This window comes from Carcharodon carcharias, chromosome 17 (assembly GCF_017639515.1).
Source record: "Carcharodon carcharias isolate sCarCar2 chromosome 17, sCarCar2.pri, whole genome shotgun sequence".
NCBI lineage: Eukaryota > Metazoa > Chordata > Chondrichthyes > Lamniformes > Lamnidae > Carcharodon > Carcharodon carcharias.
The window spans coordinates 89,459,066-89,486,848 of record NC_054483.1 but is presented as its reverse complement, the minus strand read 5'-3'; positions in this window follow the sequence as shown (position 1 = coordinate 89,486,848).

Genomic DNA, 27,783 nt, shown 5'->3' with positions numbered 1-27,783 from the left:
GGAGTCAGCACCAGCGGACATAACTAACTGAGATTTTGACCTGGCAATTTTGGGTTCATTATGTTTATTTCAAAAATGAATAGATCTCTAGTGACCTTGCTCAAGTGTACTCTGGTGGCCAGAATGTAATTTCTGATGTTAACGATGGTCTTACTAACTCCTGAATGTGAAAATGGTTCAATAATGCAAGAAAGACCAAATTTATATTTATAAAGTGCCATTCAAGATCTCAAGATATCCCAAAATGCTTTACAGCCAATGAAATATTTTTGTAGCTTAGTCACTTGGTTTGTAGGCATTGTCGCAATACAATGCAAATATTATAAACTTTGTGCAAACTGCTAACTACAAAGCCTCAAAGATACAGGCTGGGATTTTTGGGTCCTGCAACTGAGTTGGGATCAGGAAAAAAATTATTGCTGAGTGGTGAAAGTGTAAGTCCTACCTCTGTTTCCGGCTCTGGATGTATTCAGCATTGTGGGAAAGGGGGCAGGTTTTGAACCCGACATGCTCCTATTTAGAAGCTAATGGTGCCATTGTAGAAGTGGGCATTTTAGAACTTCTGTAATTTTCATGTAGGTGGCTGTGATTTGGAAGTTTGCTGAAATCACACCTGCAGAGTGGAGGAATGAATCATGGACTGTAGGTGTGAACACTATAAAAACTGAGTAAAAATGGTGTTGCCTCCTTTACATTTCATCAATAAATGCTATAGCCTTAGCTCTATTTGTGTTCAGTAAGGTGAGTGATGACAGTGCTGTGATTGAAAAATGTAACCAGCCATTAAATAATATGGTTGTCAGGTTGTTATTTCTGACAATTGTCAATCTGTCAAGTGAAAGATTAGCATTGTAAATATGGAAAAGTCTTCATTGGTTACCATTGACCAGAAACTGAACTGGAACAGCTATATAAATACTATGGCTACAAGAACATAGGCTGGGAATTCTGCAGAGAGTAACTTACCTCCTGACTCCCCAAAGCCTGTCCACAATCTACAAGGCACAAGTCAGGAGTGTGATGGAATACTCCCCACTTGCCTGGATGAATGCAGCTCCAACAACACTCAAGAAGCTTGACACCAAAGCAGCCTGTTTGATTGGCACCCATCCACCACCTTAAACATTTGCTCTGTCCACCACCGATGCACAGCAGCCATAGTGTGTACTATCCACAAGATACACTGCAGCACCTCACCAAGGCTCCTTCGACAATACCGCCTAAACCCTGACCTCTACCACCTAGAAGGACAAGGTTAGCAGATGTATGGGAACATCACCAGTTGCAAATTCCCCTCTAAGCCACACAACATCCTGACTTGGAACTATACTGTCGTTGCTTCACTGTCACTGGGTCAAAATCTTGGAACTTCCTTCCTAACAGCACTGTGGGTGTATCTACACAACATGGGCTGCAGCGGTTCAAGAAGGCAGCTCACCACCTTCTCAAGGGCAATAAGGGGTAAGCAATAAATGCTGGCCCAGCCAGCGATGCCCACATTCCATGAATGAATACAACAAAGAAACTTTGTTTCTTCACCCACCAAACCTTTTTCCACTAGTTATTTACTGTAAAGATGCAAGTTCTTTTATTTGTTTGTTCTTCACTTCACTCTTCCTCAGATCTTCTCTCAGTAATTTACAGGATTATAAAAGATTTATTTTTCTCCCCCTCACTTTTATGGTTCACTTACAGACTTGGATGAAGCTACCATGAACATCATGCCACACTTTCTCCACTGTCACCCAAAGGCCAGTGCTTTGAACAAATGCTATTTGCCATGCTCCAAACCTGTCTGATTCCAGCTTTAATGCTGACATCAAAATGTGCTGAGTATTTATCATTATATAGCAAGATATTTTGGTTCTGGTATCACTCTGGAATGGACACCAGGAACTTGGGAGACTGTGGAAGGGGAACTTGAGGTTTGGCAACACTAGGAGGAAGAGTGGAATATAGTTTAGTTTACTGGTGAATTCTTGGGCCTGGATTTTAACTTCCCTGACTTGCCAAGAGCAAGGTTGGTGTGGGGTTGGGGGATTTGTTGGATTGGTGTCTAGGGGAATGCAGAGGTCAGGAATCCCGTGCAAGCTGTGGCATGTACAGCAGGTGCTTGATATCACCAATGGGTTCCCCAGCTGGAAACCAGCCTGATTGAAAGGTTAAGCATCTAGGGAGATGGGGATCAGGTTAATGGAGGCAGTAAGACAAAGTATCTCCACATCCAGAGTAGGGGGGGCAAAGTCTTCGGGTTGGAGAGAGAGGTTGGATTTGATTGGGTAGGGAGGGGGACAGGATTGATCCTGGGGGAGGGAGGGAGCTCAGTCAAAGGGGTGGGGGGAAAAGAATCGATCAGATTGGGGGAAGAGAGGGCTGAACGGGGGAGGGGAGTGATCTGATCGGGGGATGGGGTTCTGCTGATCCTGTGGTCTAGAGGGGTAGGTCAAAGGAGAACTGGAAGCCTTGGGGAGGGGGCAGAGACCAGGATAGCCAGCCATTAATAGTTAAATTCCAAAAGTGAGATAAAAGGATAAGTAACCTGTTATCATTTTAAAGGTGCCAACCTGCCTCGTGAGAGTGACTGGTTGCCCTCCCAACTTACTGCCTCAGTTAAACATGGAAGTGGGCGAGTTGCAGGTGGGTTTGGGTTTGACTTTTACAGCACTAAACCTCTCACCTGACCTAAATCTGCCATTTTTTGCTGAAATTTCCTCTGCTTGGTATCAGCCAGCATTGAAGGGGGGAGGAAGGCCTGAGCTTAATATCACTAGTCGGGTAGGGATTGTTTGCATAACTCTGCAAACAGCGTATTTGGTGCTTTTGTCTCGGATCCCTGGAAGTATATTTTTGCATCGGCACGTCCATCTGTTTTCAATAAATATGGTAACTTGTAGCTAGCAACATAAAATAATCAGGAAAGTCTGTGTATTGTAGTAAAGTCCCAATAGTTTTATGAATGTGCCTCAGGGAAAGGTGCCTGCCACCCCTAATGTGTTTTGGCCTCCATATGACCGCAGTCACACATTAAGTAGTTGACTCTTAATTCTTTCTGAAATGGTTTAGCAAATCATCCTGTTGTAAATAATTGCTGTGAAGCTACCATCATGGAAACACCATTACCATCAGAACTGTAGCAATTTGAGGAGAAGGTCAACCAGCACCTCAGGGTAACTCACGATGGACCATAAATGCTGCTGATACATTCTAGGTAATTGTGCATACAACAGGAACTCAGCTCTTTGTTATTTGTTTCAACAGAATCCAGGTCCAGAAGCCAGCAGCACAGTGAGAGTCCAATACAGTCTCATCCTGTGAGGGGAAATAAAGTTTGAAGGTGACAGAAAATGTGGACTCTGAGTTGGGCACATGCTGAGATGCACATTTGCAAAGCAACATTGATGGGGAATTATTGCACAGAGGTTCCAAAAGAGGCATTGAGGGTAAACACATTGTGTATACCTGAAGCCCTGAGGAAAGCTGGGGATGCAAGGTTTACATGAGCAACTCACGCTTCATGAAGCAAACTAACCCAAGCTCATAGAAACGGTGAGGGCTTTGGGAAGGAAAATTGTGCAAGAGGTTGATAACAGTCCATGGGTAATTTTAGCCATATTTCAATTATTCGTTAAATTGTTTACGATTTTATAAATAGTATGTTCATTGTTTTAGCACAGGCAAAATGGCCACTAAAAAGATGTGCAAGTATTGAGCAACTTGATTGGTTAGTTTAGGGATAATTGCTGGATTGTCATTAGTTTAAAAAAAAATTGTAAACAAAATGAGCTTTAAGATTGATGTTAGAGGCTGCTGGTTTCTAATTGGTGATAGTCTGACCTAAATGTAGAATCAGAAAATTTACAATGCAGAAGGAGGCCATTCGGCCCAATGTGTCTATGCCAGTCGAAGAACAGAAATCCTGCCTAATCCCATTTTCCATCACTAGGTCCATACTCATGCATATTTCAAGTGCTCATACTTGAGTAAATCACCATTGTTAATATATCATATTGGGATTATTTAAACCGACATTGACTTTTGAGGTGTAATGACCAACATATATTTTAAAGTGCGATGTGTGTGACACTCCACAGATACAGGACCTTTAATTATAAAGGTATATGTTTTTTACTTCCTAATCAGGTCTGTCTGGGCTGGCTGGCAATCTATCATTGAGCCTCTCACAAAGGCACTCCATCACTAGCTTGTTAACGACACATGAATGCAATTGGGAGTGGCCTTCCCCTGATTTACAGTCAAGATCAGAACTCACTGTAAATTGAAATGTATGTATTTTCTGCTTTGTATTGCAATATGTTTTATAGTATGACAAGTTGCTTCAGTTTGTAAAGATTCATATATATTTATATGTGTGCAATTAATTTCCAATCCTCCTACAGCAAATGTAAAATAGCTTTTCTGCTGAGTATATCCCTCCACTGTACTTTTGACTGTGTCAGCTCTTTGATTCAGTTGGGGGAAGGCCTCCTCTTCTTCCTTTGTTTAAATTATCCAGCACCAAAGAGATCTGTGTATAATTTTAACTTTGTTAATGAACAGCATCCCCAGTTATAGTAGGGAGGTTTCTTCAGTACATGAAGTTGAGCAATAGTCTATCCGATTGCTATTTATTAATGCTGTTGTTTAAACTAAAGATATAGCCCCCAGAGATTAAATGCACTCTATAATATTAAGTAAGCCATAACAACCAGAAAGGCAGCAGATTTGGTTACTAGTCCATGCTAGGTTGCTCAATATTGGAGGGGCACTAAAATTGGCTTCACTGTTCCATCATTACGAATGGTAAAATGTCAGGCAGGGTGCCTGCTCCTGATTGCTATCCAGTGTGTTTGCTAGAGAAAAAAAATGATCAGATTCAGCTCTCCACAGCTAAATAATTTCTAACCCTAACTGCTTAAGCTCACGTACGAAGGAAGTGCACTCAGACTCAGGTGAGGTACTAACCGGCTACTGTAGAATCACATTTCAACACTGCTATCAGACAACGGGAGACAAATGGTTGAAGAATAGAAAGAAGACAGAGAACAAATTGCAGCAATTTCAGCAGCTGTAACGTTAACTAAAACACCACTGCTGGAAATACTGTTCAGATACTGGATCATGGTTTCGTTAGCTGGGTATTAATAAAGTTATCCCTGACTGATTTTTATTGATCCAAGTAATTTTTGCACTGATGAGGCATTAGAGTTTTGAAAGAGTTAGTTACAGGAATAAATGTCATTAATAGCGGCATAGCCCATGAATTCACCAATCATAGGGTGGCATGGGTTTGTTTTTGATGTCTGAGATGTGGAGATAGTGAGTGTAGGCCAGCTGCTCCCCTCCTAGGGGGTGAGAAAAGGAACTTGCATTCATACGGAGATGGATGGTGCAATTTCACCAACCGTAAAATTACACTAATTAAAATACCACTGCTGGAAATTAATTAATAGAGATTACTATGATTAGATAACAGCTCCATTATCATTGTATCAGGAAACTGCTAGGGAAGTACAAAGTAAATGAATGGACATTGGCCTTTTCTCATCCAGCAATTCTTGAGTTCCGATGTTCTTATACCTTTAACATCCTCATTGCAATGGTTAGATTCTCTTTTGTTGGAGATGATCATTAGCTGGCACTTATGTGGTGCGCATGTTACTTGCCACCTGTCAGCCCAAGCCTGGGTATTGTCTTGGTCTTGCTGCATTTGAACATGGACTGTTTCAGTATCTGAGAAGTCGCGAATGGTGCTGAACATTGTGCAATCATCAGCGAACATCCCCACTTCTGACCTTATGTTGGAAGGAAGATCATTGATGAAGCAGCTGAAGATGGTTGGGCCTTGGACACTACCCTGAGGACCTCCTGCAGTGACATCCTGGAACTGAGATGATTGACCTCCAACAACCACAAACATCTTCCTTTATGCTAGGTATGACTCCAACGAGTGGAGAGTTTTACCCAGATTCCTATTGACTCTAGCTTTGTCACCACCAGGCCAAGCTAACACTTGAAGGAAACTTTGAAATCAAGCTGCCTGGGGGCTATCTTAAGAAACCAAAGCCCATGAATTAGTTGAGGAATGGTATTTAGCATAATAGGCTCTAAAGAGAAAAAAAAGCATGTAAAAAATAAATCAAACATTTGACATATCATATAAAAGATTGCACCCATAGTTTCAGTCAGGCTATCGAGGCAACATGCGCTGGAACACTTTGCAAATGTGTCCCCTGTGCTGGATTTAGGAATTGTTTTAGCTAAGGTTTGGTATCAGGTTGTCTCTCCAGAAATCCAATCAATTAAGAAGCAGCGTGAAATATAGGAAAAACTAATGATGTGGGAGGAAATAAGCAAAGTAGAAGAAATGCATTAATATAATAAAAAAGTGAAGATCTTGTTTTATCTGGCATTTTCACTGACCTAACAATCAACAAACCAGTGAAACCCATTAATATGACACATCGTAGTTCGAGACTGACCTTCTATTTATGAATTTCCTCCCATCTTTAGTTTTCCCTTGAATAATTTATCAACACACTTAAATTAAAATAATATATCTAATAGGATGTTAAATCAGGCATTTAGAAAAATTGAGTTTGGTCTAAGTTGGTTGATTATTTTGAACAGTTGTTTGTAACAATAGATTTCATGGCTCAAGCAAAACTAAGTCATCATTTTTCACTGCATCTTTTATATCTGTAGTACCGTACCTCTGTAGCAGGGCTCTCAAATCAGCATGAGGTTGTACATATTCTGATACAGCTGGGTTGCATTTGCTGCTGACATTTGACACTGATGAAGTCTTTTATACCAATTAATTATTATAGAGAAAGTGTTATTTCCTTCATTGCCTGTTGAATCCTTATAGCAGAAAGGTTTGTTTGGCCATGGTCAGTGCAGCTCAGGCCTAATATACATCAGTTTAAGCTATCATTCATAACAATATGACCACACCCTTATCTACACTGATTCAGCAATCCTCACACTCACAGGTGATCAGAACAAGGCAATGAATCTACATGGTAAAAATGTCCAGCTTTCCATAGCCTCTAAGTAATTAATCCAGGTTAACAACTAATACACTGGGTTATATTATAATAAATAAAATAATACAATTTAAACTTGACCTAGAAAAGTATCAGCAATATCTCACTTCTGAACCTGAGTACTTGATGTAGTTTATTGAATGCATTAATATAATCACTTCCTGGCAGAATTTTCCTTCAAAAATCAAAAGTCAAATTATCAAACCAGATTATTAAACCTGATTACCTGTAAGTAATTGAACTGAATTCCCTTAAAGACCAAGGAGGATTTTCCTACCATGACTTGTCCTTAAGGTGTTATGACTTCTTAATGATACATTGACCTCAAATCCTAAGTTACATTAATTGTAGAAACTCATTTGTTATAAAGCCTGTTTAGAACAAGGTTTGTGCAGAATTCAAAAAGAATATTTAATTTAAAACTTCCTGTTCATTTGTGTTTTTATCAAGTTAAAGACAGAGTTGTGAGGCTATATAATTCATCAGAGTCAAAAACTATATTGATGCGCAAGATTAGATTGGATAGATATATGAAGAGAAAAGCAACATTGAAAAGATATGAGAATGAATGAGTAAATGTGATTAGAACTCTATGCTCATGTGGTGGCGAATTGCCGACTCACAGTGCTTAGGCCAAATGATCTGTTTCCATGTTGTAATTTCCATTAATTTCACTATTTTTTTCAAACATCACTGTTAGCAAAAATTATAATTAACATGAATATCTATTTGATGTATACTTGAGATTCAGGATTAATTTCCAGCTAAGGGAAGGCTAAGAGTAGATTTAATAAATGTGGTTAAAGTTATCAAGGATTTTCATGGAAAGCATAAGGAGGGAATTTTTCCTCTGGTTAGGAAGTCAGTGATGATCACTCATAAATTCACACTGAGTGAAGAGGAATGGTTAGGAAAAATGTCTTTATGCAGAATTTTTAGAACACAGAGTGTTCTGCCATAGGATGTAATTGAGTGAGAGACCATTACATTTTTAAAGGAAGTGTAGATAAACATTTTAAAAAGAAGCTATGGGAAGGGAGCAAAGTAAAGACATTAAGGGCTTATGGCCTCCAGTTCTGTAAACTTGCAGTTTTTCTCTATTTCTGTAATTCCAATTATTTGAGTCCTGCTAACATTATTGGAATTCTGAGTTGGATAGTATACCGGTTTTGATAGTGTAAGCAAGCTGAATTAACATTAGCAAATAAAATCACTAATTCAGAGTGTGTTGGCTTTAGTCATGTGTATGTTAAGTTATCGTTCTAATTAAATTGGGGCCAATAACTCCTCCAAGCCATCCCTTCTAATTAGCTCCTTGTCACTGTGCAAAACACTAAAAAAAAGAAGCAACAGAAATATTGCAAAGGGATGCTGAACTGTTTTTAACTGGTTGATTTTTTTAAAGGCATCCCGATGGTAAACCTCAGCTTTTGATAGAAAATTTTAAACATTTCACACAGCTTATAGATTTTGTTAAATGGTTCCATAAACCGTAACTTCGCATATAATGAAAATTATTTTTAAGAAAAGGAAATGAGGTAGACAGTTGCAGAGGAGGTGACGGTAGTGGATTGAATGATGACAATATTAATGCATGGCTCAATTTCACCCACAAGAATCTAATAACAAAATATTATTCTCCTTCCCATTATTCAGTTGATCACCTAGAAATCTGAACAAGGGGTAAATTCTTCTTAGTGGAACACTGTTTTACTTCCCAATGAATTAAAATTAAGCTTGTGGCTGACAGTACAATTCACTGTTACCATCACTTGTACTCAGGGTACAATAATTTATAAATCAATACAAACATACAATATAACCTTGGTAAAATAGTTCAAACATTTACATGAAAAGCCTTTATGCAAAAAAAGTTGTAGATCTCAAAATCAGGTGTAAGTGTCTTTGTGCTTGAATAATTGATACAAGCATTTCACCCCTTTGTGTACCCTATTTCAAGTTTTATAAGTACTCAATTAAATGTTAGCAATTGTTTTTGAAAATTCCTGACTTCCTCTGAGAATATGTCAATGCCTTTTCATAGCTAACTGTTATAAAACACAGAGCACTTTGTTAATGAATGAAGGCTTTGAGTTTTTCCAATCTTTTAGTATTCAGTATTCTTTCTGTTATTAGTTGGTGATAGGAGCTGTTTTGATCTTGAAGATTAATAGATGGGTGACTCCATCAAGTATGTTAAAAAGAAAACTTTATTTGATAGCCGACATAGACCAAATATCACTCTGCAGTAACTCAACAACCTAACACTGCACTGTATTTTAATCTTTCAGGACAGATAGTTTATACAGTGTCAAACTTCTGTTATCTAACTATGGGTCACCTCTTGGCTATTGAAAATAAATGAACCTGCAAACTATGTGCTAGTTTATTATACAAAGCTTCTCCATATTTCAATGACACAATTGTACAGTTAAACAATTTTGCGGCCATTTTATCTCATACGTTCAAATGATAGATTGAGCCAAGGAAAATAATGTATGTCCTCTTCAAACCTGAGAGAAGGGAACTAGTAATCAATTAAACACTATCTCCTATGTCTTGATTTATATACAGTAATTCCTTGGTTTAAGTTGCTTTCCGGGAAATTGAAACTTTAAGTGAAACAACTTGATGTGAATCATGGGTTTCCTTAGGAATCAATGCTAAAGCTGGAGTTGGGTTTTTCAGACAATTCTCGCCCGGAAAAAAAACAATGTACAAGTTGAAATACTGTACCATACGTGTGCAGTACTATGCATTCCTAGTTGAAATAACTTGTAAATTAAAATAAATCACCGAATATAAAAGGAATCCTGTATAAATTCAAATTAGATTACACACCAACCTCAAGATGTTTCAAAACATCCAATTTCACTGTAGGCTTTTCTTGCTGTTTTTTTTAAATCATTCATGGGTTGTGGGCATTGCTGGCTAGGCCAGCATTTATTGCCCATCCCTAACTGCCCTTGTTCAGAGGGCATTTAAGAGTCAACCACACTGCTGTGGTTCTGGAGTCACAGGTAGGCCAGACCAGGTAAGGACAACAGATTTCCTTCCTTAAAGGATGTTAGTGAACCAGATGGGTTTTTACAACAATTGACAATGGTTTCATGATCATCATCAGACTTTTAATTTCAGATTTTTATTGAATTCAAATTCCACCATCTGCCTTGGCAGGATTCGAACCTGGGTCCACAGAGCATTACCCTGGGGTCTCTGGACTATTAGTCCGGCAACAATACCAGCAGCAGGCATAATACCACTACTTACTGGGCATTTTTGGCTCATGTTTAAAAGTAATTTAAAAGTCTCACCCACAGCAGGCACGCCTGAACCTCAAAAATTTAAATCAAATTTAAGTCCAACGTTTTGCTTGAAAAGAACAGCTCTGGCTTTAGATGCCTCCAGGTTTAAAAAATAAATCGATGTTGCCTTGAATACAGTACAAATAGCCTCCTTTACAATGGCACCAATCGGGTCACAGGACCCGGCATTATATTGAAGGGAGCTGATGTATGATGATGCGCACTGCGTGATGACAACAGGTGGCAATGTCACATGAGCCAATGAAGACACACAGCAATAAGGATGAGTGGCGATGACACGAGGAAGGCACTGACGCAAAACAACTCAAAAGAAGCAGAAACCATAACTTAAATTGGGGAAAACTGACTTACAAGAATAACAACTTTAAAAAAACACAATTTAAAGTGGGGCAACTTAAAACAAGGACTTACTGTATCGAGATTTATCTAACAATTGAACAGAATGCTGTCTTACTTGGCAGGCAAGGCACATGAACATTGGCAAGTGGCCACAAATCTGGCCAGGCCAAGAGCTTTGTAAATGACCCAGCCAAACAAAAGAAACAAAGCAAACAGACCAAGGCAACTACATTTTGGTTGTTTGCCAAATATTTATTTTATTCTTTCATAGGATGTGGGCATCACTGGCAAGGCCAGTATTTGTTGCCCATCCATAATTGCTCTTGAGAAGGTGGTGGTGAGCCACCTTCCTGAACTGTTGCAATCCATTTGAACTGTAGTCACCCACAGCGCTCTTAGGAAGGGAGTTCCAGGATTTTGATCCAGCAACAGTGAAGGAATGGCACTATAGTTCCAAGGCAGGATGGTGTGAAGCTTAAAGGGGAATTTGCAAGTGGTGGTGTTCCTTGCCCTTCTAGGATGCAAAGGTTGCGGGTTTGGAAGGTGCTGATGAAGGAGCTTTGGTGAGTTGTTGCAGTGCATCTTGAATATGGACCACACTGCTCCCACTGTGTGTCGACAGTGGAGGGAGTCAATGTTTAAGGTAGTGGATGGGATGTCGATCAAGTCCCTACTTTGTATAGGATGATGTTGAGTTTCTTAAATGTTGTTGGAGCCATACTCATCCAGATGCGTGGAAAGTAGTCCATTACACTCTTGATTATTAGCCAAAGATATTAAGGCATATGGGGCAAAGGTGGGCATAAGAAGCTAGGTCACAGTTCAGCCATGATCCTATTGAATTGCAGACTGGCTGGACGCGCTAAATGAACTATTACTGTTCCTATATTCCTCTGATTATGAATCACATAAACAGAGACCTTAGCTAAGGGTGAAGCTGGATAGGCATACTCACATCATCCTCAGGGCTTTTGGACTGGGCAGGAAAAAAAAATCAGTCGGAGTACTTGCCGTTAATTATTCTGTAGTGATTTCTATTGAAAAGTGTAAGGATGGAAGTAAAGCCATCATGCCTGTAATGGGCAGGGAAGACTGAGACCTTCCATGTTCATAAACGAAATATAAGGGACAGAATTTTCCCAGAATTGCGCTAAGTGTGGTAGCGGGCGGGAGAAATGGAGTTCTACCCACTGACGAAAATGGCGGGTTTCCACGCCGTAACCTCCCAAGCCCGCCTCATTATTTATGCATTCCCAGAAAACATGCCGTTTCCATGGCGGGCGAGTTCTCATCCTCCCACTTGCCATCACCTTACTGTTGCATCACAACAGCCGCCATATTTAGAAGGTAGCCGCCAGCAAAGCATTCATTACCATCACCATCACCTCACCACCACTGTCTGGGAGATATGGCAAGCAAAGGCAAAAAGACTGCAGCCCCCGCTTCAACAACAGGTCCCTTGAGTGACTGCTGGATGGGGTGGAGGCCCGATGAGATTTACTCTACCCCCGCTCTCGTTGCAGGATGGGTAGCAAAGTCACCAACTCAGCTTGGGAGTCGGCGGCAGCAATGGTCAGCGCAAATGCCCTGCAAACGAGAACAGCCACCCAGTGCCACAAAAGGATGAATGATCTCCTCCGTTCTGCCAGGGTAAGTCACTCTTTTCAGCACTCCCAATTCATACACTCACAAACCCATCACACATCCTCAGGGCCCTCACTCACTGCCAGTGCAAGGGACATCACCATTTAATATTTCACACACACAACATGAGTCCTCATCCCGTCCATGGGACCACTTACCACCCACACAGGCTAGCCATGCTTATTATCTGGCCCGGCAAGCATCCTGATAAACTCTTCCCATCTCTTTCCATGCAGAACAAACTGGCTCACAACAGGAGGGAAAGGTTGCAGACAGGTGGAGGGATGCTGGAGATCAAAGTTCTGACAGAATTCAAAAACAGAGCCATCCAGCTGGCCGGCGATGACTGGGACTGTTCCTGTGCTGACGGTGAGGTCGGTGCTTCTCTACCAAGTGAGGATCCAGTAGTACAACATCCATCAGACAACCACGGTGTGAGTGATGTGTCCTCTTTCACAGGCCACAGCCATGTACTAATTATCTCTCCTTGCTTTCACAAGCACATCTCTCAAACAGCCAGCAGAGTCCATGAACCACCGCCTCCAATCAAGCCCCGAAGAAACCTCTGAAGATGAATCTGAAGGCACCCTCCCTGAATTCCCATCACAGCGCTCACCCACACCCTCCACCAGTGCAGAGACACACACCTCGGTGGGACCTAGCTTTAGAGTGGCCTCAGGGTCACAATCTGGTGAGCACATCGCACTTTCTGGTCCACAGCATGCAGAGGCAGGACTTCCCAGGTCACCGGCACACGGATGACTGTTGGAGGCCAGAACGTTGCTGAGTCTGAGTCAGATGATGAGCTTCTGGACTTGGTCATGTCACAGTTGCTGGAGCTGCAAAGGCAAGCAAGGGAACATTAGGAAAGGGTGTTCACTGCAGTCCTCAGGTTGCAAGGCACGATGGAGGAGTCCGTCCGTCTTCAGGCTGAGGTGACAGCACTGGCATTGCAATGCACTGAGGTCAACACTGGCAGGATGGTGGCCGCCATAGAAATCTTGGTCCAGGATGTCACTCCTGCATTGCTACGCTAACTCCATCGCTGATACCATAGTTGGCCTCCAACAGTGTGTACGCGAGAGGGGTGCTGGTCAGCTTGATCTCAATCCTACAACCCTTTCCGCTCAGGGAGTCAGCCAGGGGCCCTCGGGAACCCATAGGGAGGAGGATCAGTAGGTGAACACTCTGGGGCTATCCACCCAGGTGACTCTGGGAGCGAGCGGCCCATCTGAATCCCATCTTGCTGTGCCCTCCGCAGATCCAGCTTCACAGGCCGAGGAGGGTGCCACTGCCACACAGCAGGACCCTGAAAGGGTCCATGTCTCAGCCTGCCAGAGGACGCCCGCCAAAATCATCACAGGCAGGATGTCACAGTCAGCAGGTTGCCTCCACCTCTGCTGTGGATGTCAGGGGATGTGGCGAGAGGGTTACAAAAGTTAGGTAAAAGCAGTTGCACAGCCTGGATATGGGTGTTGATCACTTGTCCATACCATATACTATTGTCAATAAACTCCTAAGAATGTCACCCTGCTTGTGGCTCCTTGTTTTGATGTGCAATGTTGTTGTCATTCAGATATGAAACCTTTCTACGCATTCTAAAAGGCAGGTGTCTTAGTCCAGGGCCTCTTCCCTGTGCAGTGTGTAACCTTCAGACCAAAGTGAAGGTCCAGCCTCACACTCCCTGGAAACATTACTGATGCCTGCACCTCAGCAGTGCTGGTCATTGCTGCCAGAATGTAATGGGCAGGCGCCACAGAGTTCTCTCATTCTATCTGTGTGCTCTCAGCATCTTTAAGGTGGGGCTGGCCCCCATCACCAGCATCTGCAACCAGTGATGCTGTGCACCAGCTCCTGCAGGGCTGAGGTGCTGAAGACGGACACAGCATCAGATGTGTCTAAAGTTTCATGGCTGCGTCTCTGAGATGGCCCTGATCATGGAGCGCAAGTGAGCTGCCCTCAGCCAGACAGGAATCAGACATCCTCAGTGGTTATTTGAAGGTCTATGGAGTGTCCTCACTGCATGTTGTCATCATCCTCCTGTGATTGAGCAACTGTTAGGGCCTCCACTGCATCTCCATGATAAGAGCATTCTCAGAGAGGGTATAGGCGCTGCGATAAGCCAGACTGGAGTCAAACGTTCACAACCGCAATGTGAGGATCTGTGTGGACACCTCACTGCATTTCTTCATTAACCTCCACAAATCCAGCAGCTATGAGGGCCTCCCAAGTGCGCCTGCCTCGTCTAGCCAGTGCGAGAGTCTCATCCCCGTCATTGGCACCATCCAGGACTCCCTCACCCTCATATCTGTCGGTGTCCTCTTCATCAGAGCAGCTCCTCCATCTCCTCCTCAGCCGGCTCCTCTCCCCATTGCAGCGCCAGGTTGTAAAGGGCGCAGCAGATGACAACGATGCGTGACACCCTCTGCGGACTATATTTCAGGGCTGCAGCAGACGTGTCCAGGCACTGGAACTGCATCTCCAGCATTCTGATGGTTTGCTCCACCAAGTTGTGAGCTGCTGCATGAGCCTCATTATAGAATCGCTCTGCTGCAGTCTGAGGCCGCTGCACGGGTGTCATTAGCCATGGCTTCTGCTGGTAGCCCTTGTCCCCAAGGATGCAACCTGCAACCTCTGTGGAGCCTGGAAGACTGCAGGGATCTGCGAGTAGTGCAGGATGTAGGCGTTACCTGCAGGACGTGTTTCTGGTGGTCGCACACCAAGTGCACATTCAGTGATTGGAATCCCTTGTGGTTGATGAAGTCCACCGAGCATAGCGACGGAGACCTGAGCACCACATGAGTGCAGTCAATCGCACCCTGCACTTGTGGGAATTCTGAGGTGAGGGCGAATCCAATGGTCCTTGCATCCTGGCTGTCCTGGTCCCGGGCGAAATGCACAAAGTTGTGTGCCATGGAGAAGATGGCATCCGTGACCTCATGGATGCATTTGTGGGTGGCAGATTTTGAAATCCCACAGAGGTCACCTGTAGAGCCCTGAAAGGAGCCACTGGCATAGAAATTGAGCACCATGGTCACTTTCACAGCCAATGGCATTGGATGCTCTCCATGTCCCTTTGGCATCAAGTCCTGCGGTTAGTGGCAGATGTGAGCCACCAGGTCCCTAGACATGCTTAGTCATTGGTCTCAGTCATCTGGAGGAATGGCAGGGGGCAGCTATAGACCCTGGGTGACACTAGGCACCAACCAGCCATGGCTCACTGTCACTTCTGGGCAGCATGTGCGGGAGCCCCTGCTGCCTCTTCTTCATGAGATTGCTGCTCCTGCCTTTGTGCGGCCAGGTGCCTCAGTCACTCTCTCCTCCGTCTTCTATGGTCTCTGTGGGCCATCAGGCACACAGCTAGGTCACCAGGATCCATGATCCTGACGTGGTCCTCCTGCAGCATGAAAGAGACGTGGTTATTTTGGCTGTACTTAGCACCTTTCCTGGCCCTGTCTGAGCTCCCCTTAATACTTCCCCAAGAGTGCTGCTCACCCCTCGGATGGCCAGGCATGAGTGCGCTGCATGGCTGCCCTATCAACCTGTGACATGGGGGACATTGGTCCAAACCAGGACGCTGAAATTGTAAGGGGCTGTGAGCACCTCCAGCAGTGACTGCTACATGGCCAGCGTTGGCGAGGGGAGAGGGGATTGTACAATATGTGCAGTTCAACTGCTCCGCGGTCCAATAAAGTGGTGGCGGACTCAAGGTTTGTGCTGTGGGGAGGTGTGGATTGGGGAGGGGGGGGGAGGTGGTAAGCTAGAGAACACTTGGTAGCCCTTTAGCGCCTCCGCTTTGCTTGCATGGGCAGGCAGGCCAGGAGCCTGACCCCAATCATATCACTGTGGCTGTGCCTGATCTGTCTCAGTTGCAGAAGCGTGGTCAGTCTATACAGGTGTCCCTAATGCATGGCCACTTCCCTCACTTACCCTGCCTCTCTCCTCAATTGCCTGTGCACTGGATTCAGTGCCAGTGTAGCACTTGACCACCAACCCCCCTCCCACCCTCAGCAGTCACCTTTGAGGCTGACTAGCACTTGCTCCCGGACACCATCCTGCCACCCTCGAGCAGTTGCCTCCAGGACCAGGCATCAGTTGCCTCCACCCCCAGGCGCCCCTGGGGCCTGTAAACAATGGGTGAGATGTGGAGAACTCTGCTGCTCACTCACCTCAGATCCTCCAAAGTGAAGGCCGCCAAGTGCACATTGCCTGCGTCCTGTTTTGAAACACGTCGGCGTGCTTTCCCGCTGACGTGGACGGACGATACGGTGGGGTTCCAAGAGCCTGGCGGGATGGCCTTTTAATTATATGCTAATGTATTACAATTAGCTCCCCACCGACCAATGGTGGGAAACATGGCCCCGCTGAGTGGAAGATCGCGACCTGCCTTCACAACGTCGTAAAGCAGGTCACACCATATTTTCCGTGCACACCACCTACCATGCCCAGCCCCAGCGGGCTCGGAAAATTCTGCCCAAGATTTCTGAAACTCTGCTGCCTGCTGAAGAAATTAGAGACAATGCATAATTGTCAGGAATTCTTTATTTTTTTAAGTCATTTTGTTTCCTACTCTTTTCAGGATGCCAGTCGGCATGCAATATTTCCTACTAAGAGGATAAGCTCCCAAACTTCTAGCAAATACCATTCTTGTCCTGACCACTAGGAAGCATACATGAACAATCCAGTTAACTAGGTACACTACCCAAGTTTTACACTACCATTCTTGGCAGAACAGGTTGGAGCAGCTGTCTACTGTGCCACAGCACCATCTGGTGCTAGGAGTTTCATTAGGAGAAAGTAAAATGTCAGTATGTAAACAGAGAAACAATGTTTTAACTGTTCAAACAGCATGATGACAAAGTGACAAAACAAAAACAGAAATACCTAGAAAAACTCAGCAGGTCTGGCAGCATCGGCGGAGAAGAGCACAGTTGACATTTCGAGTCATGTCCCTTCAACAGAACTAAGTAAAAATAGGAAAGGGGTGAAATATATGAAAATCCTGACAGAGAGTAGAGCAAAACTTCTTCAAGGTAGGCATTTCTGATGACAAAGTGACACCTCACTCTCCATCACATCTCCAACCTCAACTCACTTTTATGTTCAGACATTTTGCTTTAAAATTGGCATTGGCATTTGAAGGGGATAATTCATTAGCCTGATGTAAACACTTGAACACTTCAAATTTTACATATAATTTCTGGAAGTTTCTAACAATTTTCAAATCAGAACCATCATGTATATAAATGAAAACTATGAGGTATGAACGAGGCTATAAAGTTTGAGTGGTGAATGAAATTTCCTGAGATTATTTGACATTCACACTTGACACTTTATGCCAGCAGATAAATGGAAGTACATTTTCTGGGCTTCTGTAATTCCTAATTCAATACTGGACAACAATAAAATAATCCTGTATTCATGGTTTTATGGCACCTCCTGGCTCCATTTTCTTTTAATACTACCAAGGGAAAAGCTGATGCAGACATACAATCAGGCAGGTTCTAATTCCCTGTAGCTCCTGATTTTATTGTAGCCATTCTCTTTAATGACTTAATGTAATGTTCTGCAAAGACAAGCCTACTTACTGAGGGCTAAACTCTGCAATTATGTACTTTTGAGACACAGTGTGCAGCATTGCATATCTCTCTGTTCCAGTGCAGATTGTGGCTTTGTAAATTGCACCATTCTAAACAGATTGTGACTTTAGTCTCAGACATCTGCTTTAGTCTTATCTATGCTTGAGTAAATTCCAAGGCCCAGTGCAGAAAAGGGTTACTGGAGCCAGTTTTAGGCTGACTGGTTCATTGCAATGGGTATGCAACAATTTAGGAAGAAGAACATTTCTCATGGTGCAATCATTTTACAGCTTGCTCAGGGATGTTCAGTTGGCAGACTGGAATTGCCATGTTGATTGAGGATTGCACCAAGTTTAATGACAAAGGCTGCATTTGTGTAGATGAACAATCATGACCAACCCATAGGACAGAATTTTATGTCCCACGGGCGGGCACGCACCAACCTGATCAGGCGTAAAAAAACCGCGCGATGGCATTGGATGAGCGTCCCAATGGCATCGCGCACTCGTGCGATATTTTGGTCGGTGGGCATGCACGTGAGTTGGCAGCCACCTGTCGACAATTAAGAGGCCTATTAGTTAATTAATTAGCTGCTATTTTTTGCTGCCTGTCCAACCTCATGGTTGACGGGCGGGCGAATCGGCCAGGCGGCTTTTGCATTTTTGAGGAAACCTCATCCACGGGTGGGGTGAGGTTTCTGACATCAATTTAAAAAAATGCTTTGACAGAATTTTTATTATGTCTATGTTCATGAGAGCGGGTCCTCTGTGGGGACACATTTTCCACATCTTTATTTCAGGGATTTATATTCTTCAGCTCCCTGAGGCAGCTCTTTGCCTTCAGGGAGCTTTCACTGCGTGCTACTCTGTGCATGTGCAGATTTCAAAGCTCGCCCTCCCCCCGCCCCCACTCTGGCAGCGTCGAGCCTTTCAGCGTGTGCTTCACGCTGGCTGGTCATTAATTAGGCAGCCAGCTTGAAATTACGGTCGGGCGCCGATCGCGGGCAGCAAACCATTTCCCGGCTGTTCCTGGGCTGCATGCCGGGCTTCCCTGACGACCCGAAAATCCTGCCCATAAGGTAAGAACTATCTAGTTAAAGGAAAAGGCTTCCACAGCCATATGGAGAAGTGGAAATCTGGTCACCTGCAAGGGTTATACCAAGCAACAAAGTGATATGAATTAATAAGAGGTACTAAAAAGGAAATATAAAAAAAATGCTAGCAGCAATTTTTATAAATAGATGGATAGAAAGAGTTATAATGGGGAATATGGGCCCATCAAAGACGGATGTAATCATAATAAAGGAAATTACTTTGCAGCCATTTTCAAAGTGGAAAGTGGGGACAAAATACCAGCGTACAAGGAAACGTAACAGTAAGTTAAGGAGAGCAAGTGAATGGATATGATGAGCCTGAACTTGTGTGGAGCGGCAATCAGAGTTGGATTGCCACTCCGTTCTAGATCATTTAAGGGGTGTGCAATTCGGGGAGGTGGGTGCTTTTGGCAGCAGGGGGTGGGACGTGCAGTCGAGGGGGCGGTGTGCAGTCAAGGGGGGGGAGGGGTGGGGGTGGGTGAGCAGTCGGTGGGGGATGCAGTTGAGGGGGGTGTAAGTCAGTGGGAGTACAACTGGGGGGAAGTGAGCAGGCGGTGGGGTTACAGTCGAGGGAGCAGTCGGGAGGGTTTGCACAGTCGGGGTGCAGTTGGGGTGTGTATGCAGTCAGGGGGGTGGGTGTGCAGTCGGTGGGGGGGGTACAGTTGGGGGGAGAAGTCAAGGGGGTGCAGTTAGTGGGGTGTGCAGTCGGTGGGAGGGTGCAGTTGGGCGGGGTCTGCAGTTGGTGGGGCGGTACAATCAGAGGGAGTACTTGGGGAGTGCAGTCAGGGTGTGTGCAGCCAGGAGGGTGTGCAGTTGTGTGGTGATGTATGCAGCCGGAGGTGAGTGTGCAGTCTCGGGGTGGGTGTGCAGTCGTTGAGGGTGTGTGTAGTCAGGGAGGGGGATGTGTGCAGTCGGTGGGTGTGCACAGTCGAGGGATCGTGGGGGACCGGGGAAGATCAGTACAATAGTTATCCATAAACTACAAGTGGTTTTAATTTTTTAAACATTTTTCTGGGTAACTATTGCTCTATTACAGCTGGAACCATCTGTTGTTTGCAATTTAAATTGCATTTTCGGGTGGTTTCCAGTGCAGGGCAACTGCCCATTGGAAATTTGAACTTCCTGGGCAATTGCCATGCAATCCTTACCTGGGAACTTCCAGGTGTGGGGGGGTTCCCCAGATACAATGTCCTGGTGCTCAGAAGTTACGGGCCAATATGAGTAAATAAATGGTGATGGATTTAATTATGGGACTTAAGCTACACAGATTTTGAGGACCTGATGGTTTGCAACCCAAGGTGCAATAAAAAATGGTAAGAAAATTGCAGATGCATTAATTTTAATTTTGGAAATATCTCCAGATTCAGAAATTGTGCTTCTGGGTTGGAATATTGCAAATGTCAAATTGCAAACTAAGTTATTTAAAAAGGGAGGAGGGAGAAAGCAGATAATTACAGGCTTGTCAGTTTAACATTAACCATGACCAAATTGTTTTATTCACTCAGTCACAGGAATTGGATGTCACTGGCAAGGCCAGCCTTTATTGTTCCTCATTAACTGCCCTTAAGAAGGTGGTGACTAAGCCATGCACCTTTCTGTTTACAACTGAGTGGCTTTGCTTGGCTATTTCAAAAGACAGTTGTGAGTCAACCACATTGCTGTGGGTCTGGAGACACATGTTGGCCAGACTAGGTAAGGACAGCAGATTTCCTTCCCTAAAGGACACTAGTGAACCAGATGGGTTTTTATAACAACCTGGTAATTTTGTGGCCACCATTGCTAGTTGTGTTTCTTTTATTCCAGATTTATTGAATGAACTGAATTTAAATTCCCTTGCTGTCATCATGGGATTTAATTCATGTATCTGGATCATTAGTCCAGGCCTCTGAATTGCTCGTACACTATGATCACCATGCTACCATCCTGGAATCTAACATAAAGACAAGGAAACTAAGCAATTAGGCAAATATCAGCTGTTCCAAGACAGCTGGCATGGATTTGTGCAGGGTAGACCATGGGTGGAATTTTCCATGCCTGCTGGCTTTGGGGGTGTTTGGCGGCATGAGCGGACAACATGGCAAGAAGACCAAAAATTGGTTTCATGCCGTCGTGAAACCAGTTTACAACTGTCCACTCTGCTCATCGATGGCAGGCCCCGTTTCCCACCACCGGATGTCAGGAACCTCATTATAATACATCTGCATATCATTATAAGCCCAGCCTGCCAGAATCAACCCCAACGCTGGATCATCTGAGCACGTTGACGTGATTGCATGCTGACATGTTTCACAGCAGCATATATAAAGGCGTTTACTTGGCAGGCTGCACTTGAAGATGAGTGCATAGTAATGTTGTGCAGTGCTCACCAGGGTCACCTGTTGGCCTTCAAGGTTGAGGCGCATTGTGGGGCAGGGGTGGGCAAGGGCTGCCCTGTGGTTAAGGCGCATTGTTGGAGGGGGGCAAGGGTTGCACTGTGGTTAAGGTGCATTGTGTGGAGTGGGGCAAGGGCTACCCTGTGGTTGAGGTGAGTTGGGGGGATGGGTCAAGGGCTGCCTGAGGTTGATAGTGGTTCACAAGCACATGTGCGGTGCGGGGAAGGAAGTGGCCATGCATTGAGGAAACCTTGTATAAAGCGACCATTCCTATGCAGCTAAGACAATTCAGATGCAGCTACATTGACATGCTTGGAATTGGGCCTCTAGCTTATCTGCCCACTCAAGCAATGCAGAGGCATGAAAGTCACCAGTGCTCCACAGCTTTTCACCCCTCAGACTCAGACGGTAAACTAATGAGCATTTTAGTGGCCTGCAGAACAATTGGACACAACTGGGCATGTTGTAAAACCTCCTTGCAAAAGCTGACCATGGAGTAGTCACTGGTGGAGGCACTCACACTAGTAAGTGACACCCTTGCAATGTCATCATTCAAGTTTGGCCATGTCTCCCCCATGGTTGAAGCTAACAGTGCAGTCTTGCAGTGGGGTTTAGAAGAATGCCTGTGCCTGAGCTGAGAGCACAGCATGCAATCCAGTGGGCAAAGCTGCCGCAATCAGTCAAATGGATTGGGGCAGAGGTGGTTTGGGTTTTGGGCAGCCATGCAGCGCAGTAAACTCTGGCCATCCAAGTGGTGGCCAGCAGTCTTGGAGATGCGTTGAGGGTTCTTCAGGCTTGACCAAGAGAGGTTCTTAGAACATCCAAGCTAACCCATATGTCTCTCTCTTTCATCCTGCGGGAGGAGTACATCAGTTCACATCAGGTAAACTAGCTGTATGCCTCATGGCGTACAAAGAGTGGAGATGACGGAGAAGTACGCGACTGAGGTGCCTGGCTGCACAGAGGGAGGAGCAGCACTCTCAGAAAGAAGGGGCGGCTGGGGCTTCTGCACATGCTGCTGTAGAGGCACAGTGAGTTGTCGCTGGTCGGCGCCTAGTAGAACCAAGGTCTATAGATGCTGCCTTTTGTTCCTGCAAATGACCGAGAACCAGTGTCATCGAAGGCTGCACATATCTAAGGAATTGGTCTGTCACATCTGCCAGCTGCTGCAGGATTTGGCGCCTCGGGGACACGGACAGCATACACTGCCGATGGCCATGAAAGTGACTGCGACACTCAATTTTTATGCCAGTGGCTCCTTTCAGGGCTCCACAGTGACCTCAGTGGGATATCGCAAGCCTCCACTCACAGATGAATCCATGAGATCACAGATGCCATCTTCTCGAGGGCACACAATTTTATGCGTTTCACCTGGGACCAGGATGCAAGAGTGATTGCGTTTGCCCAGATCTCAGGTTTTCCACAGGTGCAGGGTGCGATTGACTGCACTCACTTGGGGGTCAGATCTCCGTCGCAACAAGTTGTCAACTATATCAAGGGCAGGGGCTTCCATTCGCTGAATGTACAGCTGGTGTGCGACCACCACTAACACATCCCACAGATCTGCGCACAGTTTCTTAGATTCTCAGTCAGTCATAGGTCCCTGACATCTTCCAGGGTCCACAGAAGCTGCAGGAATGGCTCCTCAGGGACAAGGGCTACCCACAGAGGACGCGACTGATGACACCCGTGCAGCAGCTACAGATTGCAGCAGAGCGACGGTATAATGAGGCTCATGCTACAACTCGCAACTTGGTGGAGCAAACCATCGGGATGCTGAAAATGAGGTTCTGGTGCCTGGACCGGTCTGGTGGAGCCCTGCAATATAGTCCACAGAGGGTATCACAAAGCCTTTGTGAATGTCTGACCCCTGTCTGGCCGAGGGCTGCTCACTTGTGCTCTGTGATCAGGGTCATATCATGGAGATGCAGCCATGAAACTTTAAATACACCTGATCCTTTGTTAGCCTTCAGCACCTGACCCATTCAGGAGCACAGCATCACTGGTCACATGCTGACGAGATGGGGGCCAGCCCCACCTTAAAGGTGCTGAGGGCACACAGAGAGAATGACGGAACTCTGTGAAGCCTGCCCACGACATTCTGGCAACAATGACAAGCACCATTGAGGTGCAGACATCAGTAATGTGTCCAGTGGGTGTGAGGCCGGATCATCACTTTGGTCAGAAGGCTGCACAAAGCACAGGGAAGAGACCTGAAATCAGACACCTGCCTCTACCTTGCGCAGGAACCATATCTGAGTGACATGAACGCTGCTCATAAAAACAAGGAGCCATAGGTAGGGACACATTCTTGGGAGTTTATTTACAGTAGTGAATGCTTTGTATAAGTGATTATCACCCATACTCAGGCTGTGCAACTGCATCTTCTTAACTTTCCTAACCCTGCCGCTACATCTGGGTGATCCCACAATGGAAGTGCAGGCAGCCTGCTAACTGCTACACCCTGGCTGTGATGACCTTGGCGAGCATCCTCTAGAGGGTTGAGACATGGAGGGTCCTGGCCTGCTTTCGGGGTCCTGCTATGTGGATGTGACACCCTTTTCAGCCTATGGAGCTGGAGCTGTTGGGGTCACAGGAAGAGGGGTGGATCACCTGGGTGGATGGACCCGGGGGTGTGCACCTGCTGATCCTCCTCCCTATGGGTGCCCGAGGGCTCCCGGCTGAGTGCTTCAGGCGAAGGGGTAGCTGGAATGAGATTGAGCTGCCCAGCACTCCTATCGCCTACACATTATTGGAGGCCAACTATGGCGTCAGCGATGGAGTTCAACCTTGTACAGCAAAGCAGGACCAATGTCCTGGACCAACGTCTCCATGATGGCCACCATCCTACCAGTGTTAACATTGGTGCATTGGCATGCTGACCTCATCACCTCAGCCTGAAGGCGGATGGACTCCTCCTTTGTGCCTTGCAATCTGATGAGTGAAGTGGAAATCCCTCCCTGATATTCCTGAGCTTGTCTTTGCAGCTCCAGCAGCTGTGACATGACCAAGTCCAAAGGCTCGACATCTGACTCAGATTCAGCAAATTTCTGGCCTCCAGCAGCCCTCCGAGTGCCGGACACCTTAGAACTCCCTGCCGCCACCTGTTGTGGGTCAGAAAGTGCGATGTGCTCACCAGATTGTGATTCCAAGGCTATTCTAAAGCTAGGTCCTGCTAAGGTGTCTGACTCTGCCCTGGTGGAGGGTGTGGGTGAGCGCTGTGATGGGTCTGCAATGAAGGTGCTTTCAGATTCCTTTTCAGAGATTGCTCCGGAGCTTGATTAGAGGCCATGGGTCATGGACTCTGTCGGCTGTTTCCCAGATGTGCCTGCGAAAGCAAGGAGAGATAATTAGTGCAAGGCAGCTGCTTGTGAAACAGGACACATCACTCACAGCATGGCTGCCTAATGGAGTTGCACTGCTGGATCCTCACTTGGTAGAGCCCCACTGACCTCACCAATAGCACAGGACTGGTCCAGATCCTCACTGGCCAGCTGGGTGGCTCTGTTTTCAAAGTCTGTGAGAACCTCGATTTCAAGCATTCCTCCACCAGTCTATGACCTCTCCCTGTTGTTGTGTGCCAGCTTATCCTGCATGAATAGAGATGAAGAGAATGGAAGCAGGGTGCCTGCCAGGCCAGATGATAAGTATGCCTGGCCTGTGTGAGTAGTAAGTGGTCCCATGGACGCAATGAGGACAATGAGGGTGAGTGAGAGAGTGAATGGTGATGTCCCCTGCACTGGCAGTGAGTGAGGGCCCTGTGGATGTGTGATGGGTTTGTGAGTGTGTGACTTGAGAGTGATGAGAGGGGTGACTTACCCTGGCGGAACGGAGGAGATTGTTCATCCTCTTGCGGCACGGTGTGGCTGTCCTCTTTTGAAGGGTGTTGGTGCTGACCACCACTACCACCGCCTCCCATGCTGGATTAGTGATGCTGCTACCCATCCTGCGGGCAGGAATGGGACCACAGAGCATCACCGCAGGCCTCCACTGCATCCAAAAGTTCACTTGAGGGATGGGTCATTAAACCGGGGGCAGGGGACTGGGACTGCAGTCTTCTTGCCTTTCGGGGCCATGTCTTCTTTGCAGCAGTCCTGTGCTGGGAGCATTGAGAGGTGTGCGTGCGGCTAGACTTAAAATATGGTGCCTGGCATGGTGAAGCGGCGAGGTGACCTGATGGCGGCCAAATGAGAGCCCGACTGCCATCGAAATGGTGTATTTCCTGAGAATGCATAATTAATGTGGCGGGATTGGGGCAATACACCGTGAAAAGCCAAATTGCAGTCTGCGGGTAAAACGTCCTTTTTCCTGCCCGCTATTGCACTTAGTGCAAAGCTGGGATGATTCCACCCCAAGTCTGACTAAGCCTTCTGTTTACAAAAATCATATATTAGATCCTAGGTTTTATAAGTGGACACACCAGATTCAAAATTGAAGAGGTAAAGATTATTGATTAGATTGCAGTTTGAATATTATGTCCTGTTTTTGACACCTTACCATCAGAAGAATGTCAAGGCCATGGAGAAGATGCAAAAGAGATTTCTTAAGATACCAGGGATGAAAGGCTTTAGTTCTGAGGAGAAACTAGAGAAACGGCGACTGTTCATCAGTACAAAGAAGATTCCGAGGAAATCTCACAGATGTGTCCAAGAGTTTGACTGGATAAATTAGCTAAAACTATTTCTGCTGGTCAGTGAGTCGGTAACTAGATGATGTAAATTTAAAATCATCATTAGATTTTGAAGGGTGAGCAGAGGAGCATTTCTTTCTATCTACAAAAGTCTAGTTGAATATGAAATGCCCTATCAAAAACAATGACAGAAGCAAAGCCCATAATAGGTGTACAAAGAGAAATTGATAAATATTTGAAAAGAATAGGGGAATGTGACTAAGTAGATAATGCTCTTAGAAAGCTGGCATGCGCTTGATGGGCTGATGGTCTGTCATGCTCAGTAGAAGCACCAGGATATTGGATAATATTGATTTAAGATCATACTTTGTGAAAGTAGCCACAAAACCTGTTAAGTTGACTACAACTTAACACGTGACTATGGATGGGGACAGTATTCAATTCTGTGGCCAATATTATGGACCTGAATAAGGGTACTTCGCAATCACCAGTGAAGTTTAAACATCTCATTGTTTAAGGATGAACCAGTTTTTGAGGAATATGAGATCCCTAGACTCTTGGTCTCCAAGTGTCATATTGAACAATTGAGAATATTTGAGCTCAAGTTGGGGTAGAGAGAAGAGTCAATGACTATTGTCAACTGCTGTTGTGTGGTGTTGGTCGAGACCCCAGAAGCATTAACCCTGTGACTGTCATGTGACTGAAATTAACTTTCAGGGACTGCAGTTTAAAATACCCTGAACATAGCAAATCCAGCAGAGAAACATCTGAAACATTGAAACGGCGAAACCATCATAGCTGAAAGTCTTCTAATGCAGCCAAGTATTGTAATTTTTCCAGCTTCTAGGTCCACCTGAGAACCAATCTCCTGGCTATTTGTCTATAAGAGGCTTTGCATAATGGGACATACTGGGAGATGAGTATCATCTCATCAAGAAATCCTGTGAGCAATGCCCAAACTGATTTGTGAATTCTCTTCCCACTTGGAATACACCAAGAAGGGTTTAAAAGTGAACTGAAAAGCTGCCCTGGTGTCTATCTGTTGGTGGGTGTTCTGAAAGACCAAGTGTTGGAACTTTGACTCAGACATAACAGCCACACACAGTACCCTATAAATCACCTTTTTGCAGGTATCCCGATTTCTCTTTCTATCAAATTCAACACTACTGGAACCTCAAAACTGACTATTCTTTAGTCAGCACTGCTGGAATCTTGAAACTGAGTATTCATCTACTGGGAGTCAAATCTACTGGAATCTCGAATTGCAACAGCCGAAACGCTCGCTCACTTACTCCCCATGAGTTAAAGACTGCTCCATATGTCTTTATATATATATATATATATATATATACATTTATATATATATTAACCTTTATGACCATATATGCATGTGTTTTATCCTTTTTTGCCTTTAGTAGTTAATAAACTTATTCTTATCTTTAACTCAAGAAAGTCTGAGCAAATTGGCTGCTTCAAAACCAGAATGACTGGATCTGGGAAAAAGGTATCTACGAAAGGGATCCTTTTTAGATTAAATCTTGTTGCGACCAATGGGGTGGGGCTGAATAAAGACAGGGAGCCAGATCATCCCTCCTCAGCTGGGGCATAACAATTTGGGGGTGTTCCAGCCAGATGGTGACAAATTCAGGGGTCTCGCCTGGAACAACAACTTTGGGAAACCTCACCTGGGGGTGGATTGTTACAGCTAAGTGATAAATTACACTTTTATAATTATGGCTTTAACTTCATCTGTA